The following is a 21,438-nucleotide window of genomic DNA, read 5'->3' as shown; positions in this document are numbered from 1 at the left end:
TGAAAAAACCAACAAAATAGACAAACCCTTAGTAAATCTGATTAAAAAAAGGAAAGAGGAAAATCAAATTGTTAGTCTTAAAAATGAAAAGGGAGAACTCACCACTAACGAAGAGGAAATTAGAGCAATAATTAGGAGTTACTTTGCCCAACTTTATGCCAATAAATTCGACAACTTAAATGAAATAGAAAAATACCTCCAAAAATACAGCTTGCCCAAACTAACAGAGGAAGAAGTAAATATCCTAAACAGTCCCATCTCAGAAAAAGAAATAGAACAAACTATCAATCAACTCCCTAAGAAAAAATCCCCAGGACCAGATGGATTTACATGTGAATTCTACCAAACATTTAAAGAACAATTAACTCCAATGTTATATAAACTATTTGAAAAAATAGGGATTGAAGGAGTCCTACCAAACTCCTTTTATGACACAGATATGGTACTGATACCTAAACCAGGTAGGCTGAAAACAGAGAAAGAAAATTATAGACCAATCTCCCTAATGAATATTGATGCTAAAATCTTAAATAAAATATTAGCAAAAAGATTACAGAAAATTGTCACCAGGATAATACACTATGACCAAGTAGGATTTATACCAGGAATGCAGGGCTGGTTCAATATTAGGAAAACTATTAACATAATTGACTATATCAATAACCAAACAAACAAAAACCACATGATCATCTCAATAGATGCAGAAAAAGCATTTGATAAAATCCAACATCCATTCCTAATAAAAACACTTGAGAGCATAGGAATAAATGGACTTTTCCTTAAAATAGTCAGGAGCATATATTTAAAACCATCAGTAAGCATCATATGCAATGGGGAAAAACTGGAACCTTTCCCAGTAAGATCTGGAGTGAAGCAAGGTTGCCCACTATCACCATTATTATTTAATATCGTATTAGAAACACTAGCCTCGGCAATAAGAGTCGAGAAAGATATAAAAGGAATTAGAGTAGGCAATGAGGAAACCAAACTATCACTCTTTGCAGATGATATGATGGTATACCTAGAGAACCCCAGAGATTCTACCAAAAAGCTATTGGAAATAATTCATAATTTTAGCAAAGTAGCTGGCTACAAAATAAATCCCCATAAATCCTCAGCATTTCTATACATCACCAACAAAACCCAACAGCAAGAGATACAAAGAGAAATTCCATTCAGAATAACTGTTGATACCATAAAATATTTGGGAATCTATCTACCAAAGGAAAGTCAGGAATTATATGAGCAAAATTATAAAAAAGTCTCCACACAAATAAAGTCAGACTTAAATAATTGGAAAAATATTAAGTGCTCTTGGATCGGCCGAGCGAACATAATAAAGATGACAATACTCCCTAAACTAATCTATTTATTTAGTGCTATACCAATCAGACTTCCAAGAAAATATTTTATTGATCTAGAAAAAATAACAACAAAATTCATATGGAACAATAAAAAGTCGAGAATCTCAAGGGAATTAATGAAAAAAAAATCAAATGAAGGTGGCCTAGCTGTACCTGATCTAAAATTATATTATAAAGCAGCAGTCACCAAAACCATTTGGTATTGGCTAAGAAATAGATTAGTGGATCAGTGGAAAAGGCTAGGCTCACAAGACAGAATAGTCAACTATAGCAATCTAGTGTTTGACAAACCCAAAGCCCCTAACTTCTGGGAAAAGAATTCAATATTTGATAAAAACTGCTGGGATAATTGGAAATTAGTATGGCAGAAATTAGGCATGGACCCACACTTAACACCATATACCAAGATAAGATCAAAATGGGTCTATGACCTAGGCATAAAGAACGAGACTATAAATAAATTAGAGGAACATAGAATAGTTTATCTCTCAGACTTGTGGAGGAGAAAGAAATTTGTGACCAAAGATGAACTAGAGACCATTACTGACCACAGAATAGAAAATTTCGATTACATCAAATTAAAAAGCCTTTGTACAAATAAAACTAATGCAAACAAGATTAGAAGGGAAGCAACAAACTGGGAAAACATTTTCACAGTTAAAGGTTCTGATAAAGGCCTCATTTCCAAAATATATAGAGAACTGACTCAAATTTATAAGAAATCAAGCCATTCTCCAATTGATAAATGGTCAAAGGATATGAACAGACAATTTTCAGAGGATGAGATTGAAACTATTACCACTCATATGAAAGAGTGTTCCAAATCATTATTGATCAGAGAAATGCAAATTAAGACAACTCTGAGATACCACTACACACCTGTCAGATTGGCTAAGATGACAGGAAAAAATAATGATGAATGTTGGAGGGGATGCGGGAAAACTGGGACACTAATGCATTGTTGGTGGAGTTGTGAACGAATCCAACCATTCTGGAGAGCAATCTGGAATTATGCCCAAAAAATTATCAAAATGTGCATATCCTTTGATCCAGCAGTGTTTCTATTGGGCTTATATCCCAAAGAAATACTAAAGAAGGGAAAGGGACCTGTATGTGCCAAAATGTTTGTAGCAGCCCTGTTTGTAGTGGCTAGAAACTGGAAAATGAATGGATGCCCATCAATTGGAGAATGGCTGGGTAAATTGTGGTATATGAATGTTATGGAATATTATTGTTCTGTAAGAAATGACCAGCAGGATGAATACAGAGAGGCTTGGAGAGACCTACATGAACTGATGCTAAGTGAAATGAGCAGAACCAGGAGATCATTATACACTTCGACAACGATATTGTATGAGGACATATTTTGATGGAAGTGGATTTCTTTGACAAAGAGACCTGAGTTTCAATTGATAAATGACGGACAAAAGCAGCTACACCCAAAGAAAGAACACTGGGAAACGAATGTGAACTATCTGCATTTTTGTTTCTCTTCCCGGATTATTTATACCTTCTGAATCCAATTCTCCCTACGCAACAAGAGAACTGTTCGGTTCTGCAAACATATATTGTATCTAGGATATACTGCAACATATCCAACATATAAAGGACTGCTTGCCATCTAGGGGAGGGGGTGGAGGGAGGGAGGGGAAAAAAAAATCGGAACAGAAATGAGTGTAAATATAATGTAATTATTAAATAAAAAAATTTAAAAAAAAAAAAAAAAAAAAAAAAAAACAATGCTAAGATTTCATCTCGTATCTACCAAACTGGTAAAGATGATAAATGAAAGAAACTGTCAATGTCTAAGTGGTTGCGGAAAGACAGGCCCACTACTGAATTTTTGGTGGAACTTATATCACAACCATTCTGAAAATCAAATTGGAATTATGCAAATCATGTAACAAAAATGATCATACCTTTTGACTCTACTACTACCAATTCTGAGTATTCTAGTACTACCAATATGCTGTGAGGTCATTATAATAGCACTTTTTTTGTGGTATCAAAAAATTGGAAACAAAGTAGATGCTTATCCACTGTGGAATGACTAAAACAAATTGTGGTACATGTATGTAACAGAACATAATACTGTCATAAACAGAATATCACTGTTAGAAAAAACAACAAATGATCAATACAGAAAAGCATTAGTTCTTATATGAATTAATGTAAAGTAAAACAAGCAGAGCCAGGAAAACAATATAAACAATGACTACTAAAATCAGCAAATGAAAATGAATGCTGAAAAATTACAAATAAGAAGCATGGTTTTCCAAAAAGGATACAAGACACCTCCCTCAGTTTCCTAACTATTTTACAGAAGTCAAAAGTTGCAACTTTCTGAGCTCTCTCATACCCTCAATACCAATTATAAAATTCAGCCTCAAAAATAGCTCTTGACTGGTAAAACCCACGAAGCTTAGAAGCACAACAACTTACCAGCCAAAGATAATCTGGACATCGCCAGGAAAGGTTTGTCCTGAGCAGGGGGAACATATCAGTGCAAACAGGAATAGAGAATTAAAGGCTAGCATATTGAGCAGCCGGAATGGGGGGGTGGCCTCCGAGGTTAGAAAATTTACAGAGACGACTCTGCCATAGGCTGACTGCTCTGCTCTGCTTGCAAAGCAGACTAGCAGAGAAATTAAAGCCAAAGATAGAGGATACTCTAAAAACACCAGAACCTAACAAGATCTGGCTATACCCACCTGGAAATGACTCAGAAGAGACCACTGCACAGTTGTGCAGCTACATTCTGCAGCACGGCTGAGGCAGTCACACATCTGCATGGCGTGGGGGGGAGGGGGAGGGCCCCACAGCCCAGGGAAGCCTCTAATCTGCACAGTGCGGGGCTCAGTCTGGGGCAATAAACTTCTGCAGTCTGCACTTCCCAGGGCAGAGCCACTTCCAGTGCCCTGGAGGACTATTTGTTGGGCAACTGCTAATACCCACAGCCCCAGGGCCGGCTTTGGCTTGGGATAGTGACACTTTCACTGCTCAGCCTCTAGCCCCAGGGCAGTCTTTAATCCACACAGAGGGATTCTTCACTAGGAACTTCAGCAGTTCTGCTGTGATAGCCAGGCCTTGTCACTTCCGGTGGGGAACTTTTTCCCACAGAACTCCCGTACCTCAACTGCTCTTTGCAGCCTGTTTACAAGACAGCTACCATCCATACACCTGTCATTGCTCTGCAGAGGAAGCTGGTAACCTCCTGGCCCTGAAGATAGACTCTACAGGCTTTAAAAAAAAATGAGTAAAAAAAATCAAAAGGACAATTGATAGCTTCTATAAGAAAGAGAGCAGGTTTTCAACCCCAAGGAGACTAATAGCAGACAGTCTCCAGATAAAAACCCAAAAGCGGATCAAACCTGGTCCACATTACACAAGGCTCTCCTAGAAGAGACTATTAAAAATCTTAAGAGAGTGGGGAAAGGAAAGAGAAGTTATGCAAGAAAGTAACAACTTACTGAAATGTGAATTGGAAAAGGTAACTCCCAAGAAAGTAGAATTTGTGAATTGGAAAAAGAAATTAACTCAGTAAAAAAAAAAAAAATTAGTGAAATGGAAAAAAATTCCACAGGACAAAACCATTCATTTTAAAAGACATATACAAAAAGAAGTAAAAAAAAAAAAAAAAAACCTAATGAAGAAAATAACTCATCAAAACTCAGAACTGAACAAATAGAAATGATTCATCAAGACATCAAGAATCAGTCAAGCAAAACAAAACAAAAAAAAAAAAAAAAACAAAACAAAAAAAAAGGAAAAATTAGGGGAAAAAAAAAAACAGTAAATATCTACTTGGAAAAACAACAGACCTGGAAAATAGATCTAGGAGAGATAATCTGAGGATTATTGGACTTCCCAAAAATTATGATGAAAAAAAGAGGCCAGATACTATTTTACAGGAAATCATCAAAGAGAACTGCCCAGAAGTAATAGAACCAGAAGGTAAAATAGACATTGAAAGAATTCATCAAACACCTTCTGAAAAAAACCCTAAAATACAAACTCCAAGGAATATTTTGGCCAAATTTCAGAACTATCAGATTAAAGAAAAAATATTACAAGCAGCCAGAAAAAAACAATTCAAATACCATGGTGCCATAATAAGGGTCACTCAAGATCTGGCTGCCTCCACATTAAAGGATCTAAGGGCCTGGAATTTGATAATCCAAAAAGCAAAAGAATTTGGAATGCAGCCAAGAATAAACTACCCAGTTAAGCTGAGCATTTTCTTCCATGGAAGAAGAGGGACATTTAATGAAACAGATGAATTCCATTTGTTTCTAAGGAAAAAACCAGATCTAAATAAAAAATTTGATCTCCAACCATAGGACTCAAGAGAAGCAGAAAAAGGTAAAAAGAACTCTTGAGACCTGTATTTCTGCTGTGGATATACATAAAAAGTACATCTATAATTTGTTTTACTGATATAACATTAAAAAAAAAAAAAAAGGGAAGTAGAAATAGAAAGGGGATAGCAGCAGAAAAAGGGAAAAGGGGAGATAAAAAGAGAGAAATTACATCCCACGAAGAGGCAAAGGAAACCAATCATATCTGAGGGAATTTAGAGAGGGGTAGGAACATTGTGTGAATCTTACTCTCATCAGAGTTGGCTCAAAGAGAAAATAATTGACATATATGGTTTACAGAGAAACTTCTCTCGCCTCATTAAAAAGTGGGAGAGGGAAAAGAGAAAAGGAAAAGTGTAATAAGAAAAGGGTACAAGAAAGGGGAAGGGATTCAAAGGGGATGGGAGGGATCCTAAAGAGGGAAAGCTGGGTGATGCAAGTGGAGCCTATAAGTTTAATACTGGGAAAGGGGAGGCAAAAAAAGGAAAAGCATAATTTGGGGATAATAAGGTGGCAGGAAATACAGAATTAGTAGTTTTAACCATGAAGATGAATGGGATGAACTCTCCCATAAAGCGGAGGCAGATAGCAGACTGGATCAAAAGTCTACAATATGCTGTTTACAGGAAACACATTTAAAGCAGCGAGATACATACAGAATAAAGGTAAAAGGCTGGAGCAGAATCTTATGCTTCAGGTGAAGTCAAAAAAGCAGGGATAGCCATCCTTATCTCAGATCAAGCAAAAACGAAAATTGATCTAATTAAAAGAGATAAGGAAGGAAACTATATCTTGCTAAAGGGTAGCATAGACAATGAAGCAATATCAATACTAAATATATATGCACCAAGTGGTATAGCATCTAACTTCCTAAAGGAGAAGTTAAGAGTTGCAAGAAGAAATAGACAACCAAACTATAATAGTGGGAGATGTCAACCTTGCACTCTTAGAATCAGATAAATCAAACCACAAAACAAACAAGAAAGAAATTAAGGAGGTAAATAGAATATTAGAAAAATTAGGTCTGATGGATCTTTGGAGAAAACTGAATGGTGACAGAAAGGAGTATACTTTCTTCTCAGCAGTTCACACAAAAACTGATATATTAAGACATAAACATCTCAAAATTAAATGTAAGAAGGCAGAAATAGTAAATGCTTTCTTTTCAGATCACAATGCAATAAAAACTACATTCAACAAAAAGTTAGGTGTAAATAGACCAAAAAGTAATAATCTAAATCTAAATAATCTCATCTCAAAGAATGATTGGGTAAAACAGCAAATTATAGACACAATTAATAATTTCACCCAAGATAATGAAAACGATGAGATATCATACCAAAATTTGTGGAATGCAGCCAAAGCGGTAATAAGGGAAAATTTTATATCTTTAGAGGCTTACTTGAATAAAATAGAGAAAGAGAAGATCAATGAATTGGGCTTGCAACTTAAAAAGCTAGAAAAAGACCAAATTAAGAACCCCTTCTGATGTTGAGAAGAAGAACTTCTCAAGTACTAAAACTTGAAATTCTAAATTTAAAGGAGAATTAATAATATTGAAAGTAAAAAAAAAACTGTTGAATTAATAAATATAACTGAGTTGGTTTATGAAAAAACCAATAAAATAGATAAAGCTTTGGTCAATCTGATTAGAAAAAGGAAAGAGGAAAATCAAATTGTTAGTCTTAAAAATGAAAAAGGAAGAACTTACCACCAATGAAGAGGAAATTAGAGCAAAAAGGAGTTATTTTGCCCAACTTTATGCGAATAAATTTGATAACCTAAGTAAAATGGATGACTACCTCCAAAAATATAGCTTCCCAGATTAATAGAAGAAGAAGTAAATTGCTTAAATAGTCCCATTTCAGAAAAAGAAATAGAACAAGCTATCAATCAACTCCCTAAGAAAAAATCCCTAGGACCAGATGGATTTTTACATGTGAATTCTACCAAATATTTAAAGAACAATTAGCCCCAATGCTATATAAACTATTTGAAAAAAATAGGGAATGAAGAAGTCCTAGCATATTCCTTTTATGACACAGACATGGTATTAATACCTAAATCAGGTAGGTTGAAAACAGACAAAGAAAATTATAGACCAATCTCCCTAATGAATATTGATGCTAAAATCTTAAATAAGATATTAGCAAAAAGACTACAGAAAATCATCCCCAGGATAATACACCACAATCAAGTAGGATTTATACCAGGAATGCAGAGGGCTGGTTCAATATTAGGAAAACTATCAGTATAATTGACCATATTAATAACAAAAGCCATATGATCATCTCAATAGATGCAGAAACAGCATTTGATAAAATCCAACACCTATTCCTATTAAAAATACTTGAAAGTATAGGAATAAAGGGACTTTTCCTTAAAATAATCAGTAGCATCTATTTAAAACCATCAGTAAGCATCATGTATAATGGGGATAAACTGGAACCATTCTCATTAAGATCATGAGTGAAACAAGATTGCCCACTATCACCATTACTATTTAATATTGTATTAGAAATGCTAGCTTTGACTATTGGGCTTATACCCCAAAGAGATACTAAAGAAGGGAAAGGGACCTGTATGTGCCAAAATGTTTGTGGCAGCCCTGTTTGTAGTGGCTAAAACTGGAAAATGAATGGATGCCCATCAATTGGAGAATAGCTGGGTAAATTGTGGTATATGAATGTTATGGAATATTATTGTTCTGTAAGGAATGACAAGCAGGATAAATACAGAGAGGCTTGGAAAGACTTACATGAACTGATGCTAAGTGAAATGAGCAGAACCAGGAGATCATTATACACTTCGACAACAATATTGTATGAGGATGTATTCTGATGGAAGTGGATTTCTTTGACAAAGAGACCTAACTGAGTTTCAATGGATAAATGATGGACAGAAGCAGCTACACCCAAAGAAAGAACACTGGGAAACAAATATGAACTATTTGCATTTTTGATTTTCTTCCCGGGTTATTTTTACCTTCTGAATCCAATTCTCCCTGTGCAACAAGAGAACTGTTTGGTTCTGCAAACATATATTGTATCTAGGATATACTGCAACATATCTAACATATATAGGACTGCTTGCCATCTAGGGGAGGGGGTGAAGGGAGGGAGAAGAAAAATCGAAACAGAAGCGAGTGCAAGGGATAATGTTGTAAAAAATTACCCTGGTATGGATTCTGTCAATATAAAGTTATTATTAAATAAAATAAAATTAAAAAAAAAAAAGAAATGCTAGCTTTGGCAATAAGAGTTGAGAAAGAGATTAAAGGAATTAGAATAGGCAAAGAGTGATAATTTTGCTGATGATATATGGTATACTTAGAGAACTCCAGAGATTCTACTAAAAAGCTATTAGAAATAATCTACACCTTTAGAAAAGTTTCAGGATACAAAATAAACCCACATAAGTTATCAGCATTCTTATATATCACTAAAAAAAAAATCTAACACTTAGAGTTACAAAGAGAAATTCCATTTAAAGTAACTACCGATAGTATAAAATATTTAGGAATCTATCTGCCAAGGGAAACTCAGGAACTATATGAGCAAAACTACAAAAAATATCAAATGTTCTTGGATAGGGCAAGTCACCTTTATTAATGACAACACTACCTAAACTAATCTATTTATTTAGCGCTATACCAATCAGACTCCTAAAAAAACTATTTTAATGACCTAGAAAAAATAACAACAGAGTTCATATGGAAAAACAAAATGTCAAGAATTTCAAGGGAATTAATGAAAAAAAAAATCAAATGAAGGTAGCCTAGCTGTACCAGATCTAAAATTATATACAGCAGTGGTTACCAAAACCATTTGGTATTAGCTAAGAAATAAAGTAGTTGATAAATGGAACAGGTTAGGTTCAAAGGACAAAACAGTCAATAACTTTAATAATCTAGTGTTTGACAAACTCAAAGACCCCAGCTTTTGGGATAAGAACTCACTGTTTGACAAAAATTGCTGGGAAAATTGGAAATTAATATGGCAGACACTAGACATTGACCCACACTTAACACCTTACACCAAATCATGACCTAGGCATAAAGAATGAGATTATAAATAAATCAGAAGAACATAGGATAGTTTACCTCTCAGACCTGTGGAAGAGGAGGGAATTTATGACCAAAGAAGAACTAGAGATCATTATTGATCACAAGATAGAAAATTTTGATTATATCAAATTGAAGTTTTTATACAAACAAAACTAATGCAGACAAGATTAGAAGGGAAACAATAAACTGGGAAAACATTTACATAATCAAAGGTTCTGATAAAAGCCTCATTTCCAAAATATATAGAGAATTGACTCTAATTTAGAAGAAATTAAGCCATTCTCCAATTAATAAATGGTCAAAGGATATGAATAGACAATTCTCAGACATAGAAATTGAAATTATTTCTAGCAATATGAAAAAATGCTCCAAGTCATTATTAATCAGAGAAATGCAAATTAAGACAGGTCTGAGATACTACTATCCACCTGTCAGACTGGCTAGAATGACAGGGAAAGATAATGCAGAATGTTGGAGGGGATGTGGAAAACAGGGACATTAAGACATTGTTGGTGGAACTGTGAATACATCCAGCCATTCTGGAGAGCAATTTGGAACTATGCTCAAAAAATTATCAAACTGTGCATACCCTTTGATCCAGCAGTGTTACTACTGGGCTTATATCCCAAAGAGATTTTAAAGAAGGGAAAGGGACCTGCATGTGCAAGAATGTTTGTAGCAGCCTGCTTTGGAGTGGCCAGAAACTGGAAACTGAATGGATGCCCATCAATTGGAGAATGGCTGAATAAACTGTGGTATATGAATATTATAGAATATTATTGCTCTGTAAGAAATGACCAGCAGGATGATTTCAGAAAGGCCTAGAATGACTTACATGAACTGATGCTCAGTGAAATGAGCAGGATCAGGAGATCATTATATACTTCAACAACAATACTATATGATGATCGATTCTGATGGATGTGGCCCTCTTCAACAATGAAATGAACCAAATCAGTTCCAATAGAACAGTAATGAATTGAATCAGCTTTACCCAGTGAAAAATCTCTGGGAGATGACTATGAACCACTACATAGAATTCCCAATCCCTCTATTTTTGTCTGCCTGCATTTTTTACTTCCTTCACAGGCTAATTGTACACTATTTCAAAATCCGATTCTTTTTATACAGTAAACTATATGGACATGTATACATATATTGTATTTGATTTATACTTTAACATGTATACTTAACATGTATTGGTTAACCTGCCATCTGAGGAAGGGGTTGGAGGGAAGAAGGGGAAAAAGTGGAACAAAAGGTTTTGCAACTATCAATGATGAAAAATTACCCATGCATATACCTTGTAAATTAAAAGCTATATAATAAAAAAGAAAATATTTTAGAAAATTAAAAAAAACATATACTCTCTATATAACATATATGGATGTGTGTGTGTGTGTGTGTGTGTGTGTGTGTGTGTGTGAATTCTCATAATTAAAAAAAAAAATTTCCACAGCTGAAAAGCAAGGTAGTTTGAACTGTTGAAGGCACTTTTAGTTTTCTTATATACATCTAAGTAATAGGGAAAAATATTTTTTAAATATATATGTGTTTAAAACATGAGTGCATGTGCACACACACACTCCTGTTTTTCTTCTCCCTTTCACAAACTTCTATAGTCATTGACTTCTACTTCCTTTGCTCTTAATTCTCAACCTCTTCCAAATCTCATCACTAAACTAGCATTGCTCTCTCTAAAGTTATTCCTGATTTTCAAATGACCAAATCTAATGGTCTTTTCTCAATCCTCCTCCTCCTCCTTGACCTCTCTGCAGTATTTGATGTTACTGACTTTCCCTTTTTTCCTGAAGACTTTCTCCTGTTGGATTTTTGGGACCTTGCTTTATTGTTTCTTTTCCTACTCATTTGGCCATTCCTCTCAATCTCATTTACTAGCTCATAATCCAAGTCATGCCCAACAACACTCTACCCACTTTCTCTTGGGTCGTCTTCTTTTCTTTTATTCTTTCCTAGTGACTTCACCAGCTCCCATTGGCTCAATTTTCACTTCTTTGTAAATGACTCAAATCTATACAATCAGTCCTGGCATCCTGAAGTCATTGTACATTCACCTGTAAGCAGACTTCTTTTCTGAGCTTATCCATCGTTGTTAAAAAGTATGATCATGGTGGTTTGACTCTTAGCATGGAAAAATTCAGAAGAAATTAGCTGAAGTAGTTAGTTCATTTTTTTAAAGAGTAATTTCTATTCTTTTCCTTTGGGGGAAGGAAAGGATCTGCTAAAGATCCTATTCTTCTAAAGTCCTACTCAGATGCCTGGTTAGATATTAGCTTAGGTTTGCAAAGGCTTTTCCAGTGTAATGCAAGCTATGTTAGATTGCTAGAAGCAAAAAAGACCTGATGATGATTTGATGTCTTTTGTCTGAGTCTAGTCATACAGGAATACATTGCGGGAAGGTAAGGAAGCATTTATTAAGTACTTACTTTGTGCTAAGCATTACAGTTGCAAGGTAGTCTTATCTCTCTAACATAGGCAGAAAATACACACAGGAATACAGGAGACTTGAACTCCAAACCAAAGAAAAGGACCTGTAGTACAATAAGGACTAGGTCCTTTCCTCTAGTTTGGAGCTCAAATGGTAATACTAGATGGTAATACTTCCTAATTTCATTTTCATTAGTAAATCCATATTGGTTTCTGATATTAAACCATTTGATAGCAACAAGAACTTTGATGGTACTTTCCTTGGTCTATGCATTAAGTGAAGAAAGCATTTAATCAAACTGGGAAATTAGGCATAAGTAGAAAGTCCGTTTTGCTTCTAATTCTAGATCCATATTATTAAGTAGCTACTTAATAACGTCTTATTGTCAGTAATATCAAGGAAATCATTATCAAGGAAAGTAAAATAGGAGGTGACAATAAAACAGATTTTTTCAGACATCAAAAATAAATTTAAATTTTTTTTTAAATTAGAACACAAACTGCTAGATAACATTCTAATAAACAAGAAAAGAAAAGGACATGTATACATATATTGTATTTGATTTATACTTTAACATAGAAAAGACAAAAGACAAAAAATAAGGCTGGAATAATATTAAATACTTTCTCAAAATAATTTAAAATGCATCACAATTATTCATTTTACAGTCAAGATTCTTTTGAAACTAAATAATTTACCCAAGCAAACTGACTTGTACATTTCAAAACCATTTCTAATCTAGCTTTACTGCCTAAAATAGAAGCACTAATGAGAACTGAGAAAAGGCTATTAAAATTTTGAGGTGGCTAGCTCTCTAAATAGCTAAGTTACACATATGAAAGCGATACCAAAAAATAGCCCAATGAAAGTGAAAAATAAAGTTTAAATTTATTAAGATGCCTAGAGTAAGAGTAATGATGATTTCTTGACTGTCAAATCAATGCCTTCAGTTCCTATCCTTCTTAAATTTCTCTTGTATTTGACACTTCTGGCTTCCTCATTTTTTAAGTCAATTTAACAAATAGTAAGCATTTTCTATATAACTGCACCATGCTTGGCCTTGGGGATACAAAGACAAAAATGAAATAGTCACTGATTTCATGAAACTCACATTCACTAGAGGAATAATATAGGGACAGATACAATACAAGATGTGCAGTGAACCAAACAAATGACAATTCAGATTATCTGAGGAAATAGAAAGTACTAATAGTTGACAGGATCAGGAAAGGCTTTAACTTAGCTTTTCCTAGAAGATGATATACTATAAATTTACATTCAGAGTAATAATTCCTATTGTTAGGTACTTCCTTCTTCATACTCCATTCCCCCTAAATAGAACCTGCCTATCATTTAAGAATAAGTCCTTCCTTCCCCTCCCACCTCCCCTAGATGGCAAGTAGTCCAATACATGTTAAATATGTTACAATATATGTTAAATCCAATGTATGTATAGACATAGTTATCTTGCTGCACAAGAAAAATCAGATCAAGAAGGAAAAAAAAACTGAGAAAGAAAACAAAATGCAAGCAAATAACAACAGAGACCACAGTCCTCTCTCTGGGTGTAGATGGTTCTCTTCACCACTGAACAACTGGAACTGGTTTGAATCATCTCACTATTGAAGAGAGCCATGTCCATCGTACAATCTTCTTGGTGCCGTGTACAATGATCTCCTGGTTCTGTTCATTTCACGTAGCATCAATTCATGTAAGTCTCCCCAAGCCTCTCTGAAATCATCCTGCTGGTCATTTCTTACAGAACAATAATATTCCATTAACATTCATGTACCATAATTTATTTAGCCATTCTCCAATTGACGGGCATCCAATCAGTTTCCAGTTTCTGGCCACTACACAAAGGGCTGCTACAAACATTTTTGCACATGTGGGTCTCCCTTTCCCGCCTTTAAGATCTCTTTGGGATATGATCCCAGTAGAAACATGGCTGGATCAAAGGGTATATACACAATTTGATAACTTTTTGAGCACAGTTCCAAATAAGCACTTTAAGTCCTTTTTTTACTAACACTCTACAACTTATAAATAAAATTATTTTTCTTGTTAGCCTTATCTCCTCAACTAGATTATAGCAAACTTCTTTCACTTGAACACATTAGCCTGTACATCATAAAGCTTATAGGAAGCATGTTCTTAGACTTAGACTTAGGAGTCTAAGTACTTTCATATAAATGTGTGTGTATGTGTATAAATGCATATAAATAATACACCAAATAAAATGTATTAAATCTCATGGCTTATACCTTCATTCTATCCTTCTATCACCATCATTTTTCCAGAACACAAGACCTGACTTCATTTTAGTTCCTCCTTAAATCTCAACATTAGTTAGCCATGTAACTCTATACTATTCTGTGCTCTCAAATCTCTCACTTTCTAGTCCTAATGATCCTCTTCTTTTGCTAAACCCCAGAGAACTGGTTTATTCCCACCCTGTGCCTTCCTCAGCTCTAACTCACAACCATATTTACTAGTTACATTACAAATTCATAGTTTTCAACCCCATTGAGCAAGGAATTTGCTCCCTAACTTATTCCCTTCCTCCCTTTTCCCCTTCCCTATCTTCCCACCTCTTCCTCCTTCTGTCTCATTTTCTAATATGGATTTTTTTAAAAGATATATAGTTATCAGTAACATAATAATGCACTTTTTTTTAGCCCCAATCTCTCCTCTAAGCTTCAATTCCAGGAATTGGACAGACATTTCAAACTGTATTTCCTGAAGACATCATAAACTGATCATATAAAAAGCTGAACTCATCTTTCCCCCCAAACCCTGCCAACTGTATATTTCTTTCAAAGGCATCGTCATATCCCATGTTTGCAAACTCAGCATTATCTTCAACTTGTAACTCTTCCTCACTCTACATATTCAATCAATTGCCAAATCTTTCCTTTTCTACTTTTATAATATGTCTCCAATGCAAATCCTCTCTAGTCCTAAAGCCACCATCTTAATTTAGGCCTACTGAATAAAGACCTCAAATCTCTTCACTTCAACCCATTCTATGAATTGCTGCCAAAGATTCTTTAAGTGATTACCTTACTCAATCACCAACAACGGCTTTTCAATTCTCTATATAATAAAATATAAACTCCTCTATTTTGCTTTCCCCAACTATCTTCCCAGCCTCTCTATTTCCTCTCTAAAATTGCAATACAGACAAACTGGTCTCACACCCCAAACTCGATTTATCATCTCTCTCCATATCTTTGATCTGGCTGTCCACAAACCTATATATTCCCTTCTCATTTCTGCCTTTGAGTCCCCCTCATTCCTAAAGCACAGATCAAGCACCATCTTCAACATGAAGTCTTGCCTGATCCCCAAACTCCCAAACTATCATATACTGTATTTAACTATCTTGGTAGTAACTAACCTGGTTCCACATATCTGTTTTACATGCACTCCGAAATACAGCCACACAAGTTTGCTTGCTATTCACATGACATATCATCTCTGCTTTCTCCTCAAATCACAGAGAATTTGTATCTTCTTCAAAGCTCAGCTCAAATGCTACATAAGTCCAAAACCATTTCTACAGTTGTTATTGTCCTCTCCCCAAAAAAGTCGTAGACACATGTTTTCAGTTTTCCAAATGCCTATTGTTTCTCCCCAATAAGCTCCCTAAAGGAAAGGATTGTTTTTTTTTTTTTTTTTAATCCCCAGTGCCTCAGACATGGTAGGCATTCAATAAACATTTGTTAAATTGAATACAATTTTCTTTTTTGGAAGAGAAAGGGGTAAGGAGACAGTCCTGTGACCAAAAACAAAATTCTTTCTTGATTTCATCAGTACAGGGAACTCTCAGAAAATCCTCACTAAGAATCTAAAAAAACAAAGACAACTGTTTCACAATCTAGAGTTTTAAAAGAGTTGCCTGGTTACAAGGAATGATCAAATGACTTGCTGCTGATCACTCAGCTAGTATGTGCCAAGAGGCAGTATCTGAAGCCAATTCTCTGTCCTATAGCTTGGTCCTCTAAATACTATTCTAAACTGACTCTTTGGAATATATACTATTGCTGGTTTAATTTCTTTACCAATAGAAAACAAAATAGTGATCTCTTGGTAAATCCCCTAAAATACTCTTATTACAAACCATAGTATTTTGTAATATGATAACACTTGAGTCCATCTTTATAATGGGATGATCTCATCATCTTCCCTATTTTCTATTCTTATACTTTGTGAATAAATACTAGGGAAAGTATAAGAAAATGCCAATGTAGCTTTAGAATATAAACCTTCATGCATACTCTGATTCTGTTCTTACCTAGTCTTAATCATTGATTGGGCAATGCTTCAGTCAAACTGAGACTTAGCTGAAAAAGGTCTCACTGTATCTAAGGTCATCTCTAATCATCCTGATTTTTTTCTTGTCACTGGACTTAGAAGACTTTGGAGGAAAAAATGAGGCTGGTGACTTTGTACAGCCTTCCCTCACTTCAATTCAATTTATTTGCAAGTCATGACATCACCTTGATGTTATGATCCTTTTTCAAAAGGAAGAGACATACAGGCAACTTGGGGAGCAAGAACTTTTAAGTATATTCTATAAAGCTCTAAATTTAGTGCTCAATTAACAATAAGCCTCTTCTTTGAAATAAGTCCTATTTCAATACATATTTCAAAGCATTTCTCAGAAAATGTTACTTTTCCTCAAAAGCTAAAGCTAAAACAATTGCTTCTTGAAAGTGAATTTCACAAAATACATTCCAAAAATTTTTTTATGTATTTTCAATTTGTGAAAAATCTCAAAGCATACACAGCATATTATAGTAAAAAGTGTTGGATATGGAGTGAGAAGACCAAGGCTCAGAAACCCACTTTGCCACTTTCTATTTGTATGATTTTGGAAAGACTCTTAACTTCCCTAGATCTCAGGTACATATAGGCAGAACAAATAGATTGGATGAAGGGATCAGCAAACAACCTGAGGACAGCCAAATTAATTTTTTTAAACCCATTTAAACAAGGCTTTATTGCATTTAAAAATGTAAAAAACCAATCTTAGGGGCTGACAGAGTGCCATGGTTCCAACTTCTGCATGATCTCTGATCTCAGGATTTCTTCCAGTATTTAAATCTATGGATATCAATTCTAACATATAAATCCATGGAGTCAGGGAGTTTGTCAAATGCCTCTAACACATATGAGCTATGTGTGTGACCAAGATCAAGTCACCAAATGTCTCAGTTCTCCATGAGGCATTTCCCACTGGAGGGAGTTTAATTTCACTAAATCCTTACACAAATGAATAAGAAATAAAGAGATGCTGGATTCTTGACAGTTAAGAACAGGAGGCTTACCTGACAAACTTTTATTATAAAATATAAAACAGAACTGTATTTCACACTTATATTGCCTAGAATAGTACTATACAAAGGAAAAATATTAAAATAATACTCGTTAATTGACCACAGTTTGTGGTGTAATAGAATTATTTACTAATTCTGAGTCAAATAACCTGATTCTCTACTTAGACAGGCTTTCTGCCTCTAGGATCTTTTTTGGATTACTTAACTTTTGTTGATCAATCTCTCCTTTTGATCCTCTCTTCACTCAAGATTTTTCATAACACTACTCCCTCCTAGTTTTCCTCCTGCTATGTGAAAACTCCTCTTCATTCTCTCCTGGATCTTCATTCATTCATATCCTGCCTGCTAAGTCCAGATTTTCAACAGGCCCTCTTCTCTTCTTCTTCTATTCTATTTCACTTGATCATCTTATCAGCTCCCATGGATTCAATTATTATCTCCATGCTGATGATTTTAAATCTATTTATCTAGCCCTAATTTCCCTGCTGACCTCCAGTCTCACATTTCCAACTCTCTGTTAGACATTTCCAACTGGATTGTTCAGTGGACATCTTAAATTCAACGTGTCCAAAACGGAACCTATTATCTTTTTCTTCAACCTCACTAGCCCCTCTTTCTAACCTCCCTATTATTACTGAAAAGAACATGCTTTCATTCTCCTAGGTCTGCATGAGACACCTTGGTACCATTCCTGACTCTTTAACTGTCTTTCAGACCTTATCTACACCTCCTCCTCCCCCCAATCCAATCCATGGCCAAAGCCTGTCAGTTTTACCTTCCAAAGATCTTTCCAACAGGTCTCCTTCTCTCCTCCAATACTGCTACTACCCTGGAGTAGGCCTTCATCACTTCCCACTGGACTACTGCAACAGCCTACTGGATGGTCTCCCAGACAAAAGACTCTCTCCAAGGTAATCTTCCATTTACCTGTTATAATGGTTTTTCCTAAGAACAGACCTGATCGTGACACTTCCACTACTCAATGAATTTTTGGCACACATCCCTTTTCTCCTTCTGATGTGGACAATGGAGAGCTTCACCCAAATCTTGGAGATAAGGAAGGACAGAAATTTCCTACCCCATCCCCCCATTTCTTTGCTTTTTGGTTTCTTTTTAGGTGTTGTCTTCATTCGTTAGAGAGAAGGGACTGGTGTTTTTATTCCCTAATTTCCCCAGAGTTTAGCACAGTGCCAAGACCAAAATAAATATCATTTGACAAAGTGGATAACTTCTTCAAAGGCTTTTCCCCAAAGGTCACTACTGATAACTGAAAAATTAAGCCTGTAGTTAATAATGTAGGTCTTCAGTCATGTAACTTTTTCATACCGTGTTTCCCCAATAATAAGACCTATCCCGAAAATAAGCCCTCCCCTTACTGTGTAATATTCCTCTAAAATAAGTCCTCCCCCGAAAATAAGCCCTCTGGTGTTTTTCTGTCCAAAAAAATTAATAAGACAAGTGTCTTATTATCAGGGAAACATGGTACCTATAGTTCTCAAGAGTCCACTAGACTCTTGATAAGCTTGATAAGCATCATCAAGTAGCTGCTTAAAATCAAGATGAGTAGAAAATTAGTTCAAAATTTAAAATTGAACCCTCCTTATATGAACTACTACCCTATAAGGGTATTTATATAGCTACAAGGAATTTAATAAAATTCAACACCTAAAATCTACAGAGGTACAGAGTATAACATTAAAGTCCTTTATAAAATAACTGTATTTTATAGTTTCATCAAAGAACCACAAACCTCTTCCTTACATCTAACTTTTTGTATTGCAATATCCAACTCTATCTTATAGGATTGCTGTCATTATATTAGTATTGTTTCTGTTCCCTCACAGAGAAATTATGTGCAAAGTGTAGTTATCAAAGGCATTCCCAAATCAGACTATAAACTCTCTTCCAGAGAACTAGCAGAGCTGCTAGCAACAATGAAAGATCACCCACACAATAACACAAAAATGAGCACGTTTCAGACTCCCCAACATAAAAGATCTTCTCTACTGATCTCCTATCAAAGGTACAACACTTTCACGGTCTGAGCTTCTACCCCCAAATTACTACCCATCTGCCTTTATTTCTGCTATCATCTGTTCCAAAGTCCCTCTATCATATTTGGGTTCTTAAGTAATAAAAAAGCAACAAATTAACTGACATTTAGAAGGCATTTATTCAAGCTTACTTGGTCTGACAATGTCACTGATGTTCAATAAAATTACAACAGCCTCCAAGAAGAGATGGCATATAAAAATCTTCCTATTGGCTTTTAAAGCTCTTCATAAACTAAGCTCTTCCTATCTTCCCTGTCTTCTTACACCTTATTCCTATCCACATCTTCTATCCAGTGACTCAGGCTTCCTGGCTGTTCTTAAAACAATGCTGAGTTTGAATCTTTCTTTAGACACTCCTTAGCTATGTGACCACTGACAAGCATGTCTCTGTGCCTCAGTTTTGTCATCTGTGGAATGGGGGTAGTAATAGCCCCTACCTTGCTTAGGGTTGTCATGAAGACAAAATAAAATAAGGTCCTTAATAGGTTTTGTACACTTTATAAGGTCCTATATATGCTACATGATATTATCCCCAGAAACCCTGCATTTTCACAGGCTGGCTCCCCATGCCAAGGAATGCTCTAGTCCTCTTCTTTGCCTTCTGGCTTTCCTGAAGCTACAGTTAAAATTCCACTTTGTGCAAGAAGCTTTTCCTTAATGTTAATTCTTTCCCAATAAGAGTATCCCTACTTGACAGATAAGGAAATAGGCTAAGGTAAGTAATTAACCATGGTCAAACACAAATTACAATCTATATATCAACATATATTTATCAACCACTACGTGCCAGGCATTGTGCTAAGAGCACTGGGTATACAAAGAGGCAGAAGTCCCGACCTACCAGAAGCTTTCAATCTAATTCCTAACTCTCAATTCCCATCTTGCCTAGTTCTACCTTCCAGAAGCTTTCTCAATCTAATTCCTAACTCTCAAGTCCTATCTTGCTAGCTCTACACAGACTTTTCCTCATGTTTTTTTATTTCCTGGGGCTGTCCCTCAGGTCTGGAATGCTGTCCTTTCTCTGCTGACCACTCACTTCCCAGACTTTTTTTTATTAAATCCCAACCAAAACCTCACCTTAACAGGAAGCCTTAAATTCTAGTGCCTTCCCTCTTCTAATTATCTCCCATTTATCCTGCATATAGTTCATTTTGCATATATTCATGGGCATACTATTTATCCCCATTAGACTGCAAATTAATGCAGGGCCCATCTTTTGCCTCTTTTTGTACCCCGGTCGATTAACGAAGAGCCTGACAAAGAACAGTAAACACCTGTTATAGAAATGTTCGTTGATAGATTTATCTTGTTTCGTATGTATTTGTTTGCATGTCATCTCCCCCGTTGCGCTGTAAGAGTCCGAGGCTGTCTTGCCTCCATCTGTACCCCCGGCGCTAAGCACAATATCCAGCACACAGCAGGCGCTTAATAAATCACAAACAAACAAAGAAACGAATAAGACGGACGGTTCTATGGGATAGTGTCAGGATCCGAAAGCCCCCTTCCCAACGCGATTTCCCAAGCCTAAAACGCCAGGAGCCCAACCCATTTAGTCAGTAAGCACTGATTAGGCGCCTAGGATACGCCAGTCATTGTCCCAGGCGGTGGAATCCGGAGAAAGCAATGACATGGTCCCAGATCTCCAGGAGCTCCCAGAGGGAAGGAGATGAAGGACACAAAGGTAAATAAGAGATAAACGATAAAAGAAAGCCTTTCCCGGCACCCTTCTCGAGACTAGAAGCAGCAACTTTCGAGCCCCCGGGGCCGTCTACACTCGCCCAAAAAGCGGTTCCTCCCTAGGCCGG

At 35.7% G+C, this 21,438-nt stretch overlaps 1 protein-coding gene across 1 annotated transcript in view; it reads right to left on the bottom strand.

The window, feature by feature from the left end:
* STAM (signal transducing adaptor molecule) overlaps nucleotides 1-21,438 on the bottom strand; it is a 78,196-nt gene that overhangs the window by 56,423 nt on the left and 335 nt on the right. The window lies entirely within an intron of this gene.

The sequence above is a fragment of the Antechinus flavipes genome, chromosome 5 (genome assembly GCF_016432865.1).
Source record: "Antechinus flavipes isolate AdamAnt ecotype Samford, QLD, Australia chromosome 5, AdamAnt_v2, whole genome shotgun sequence".
NCBI lineage: Eukaryota > Metazoa > Chordata > Mammalia > Dasyuromorphia > Dasyuridae > Antechinus > Antechinus flavipes.
The sequence above is the reverse complement of the archived record's forward strand: the minus strand, read 5'-3'. Positions and strand labels throughout refer to the sequence as shown.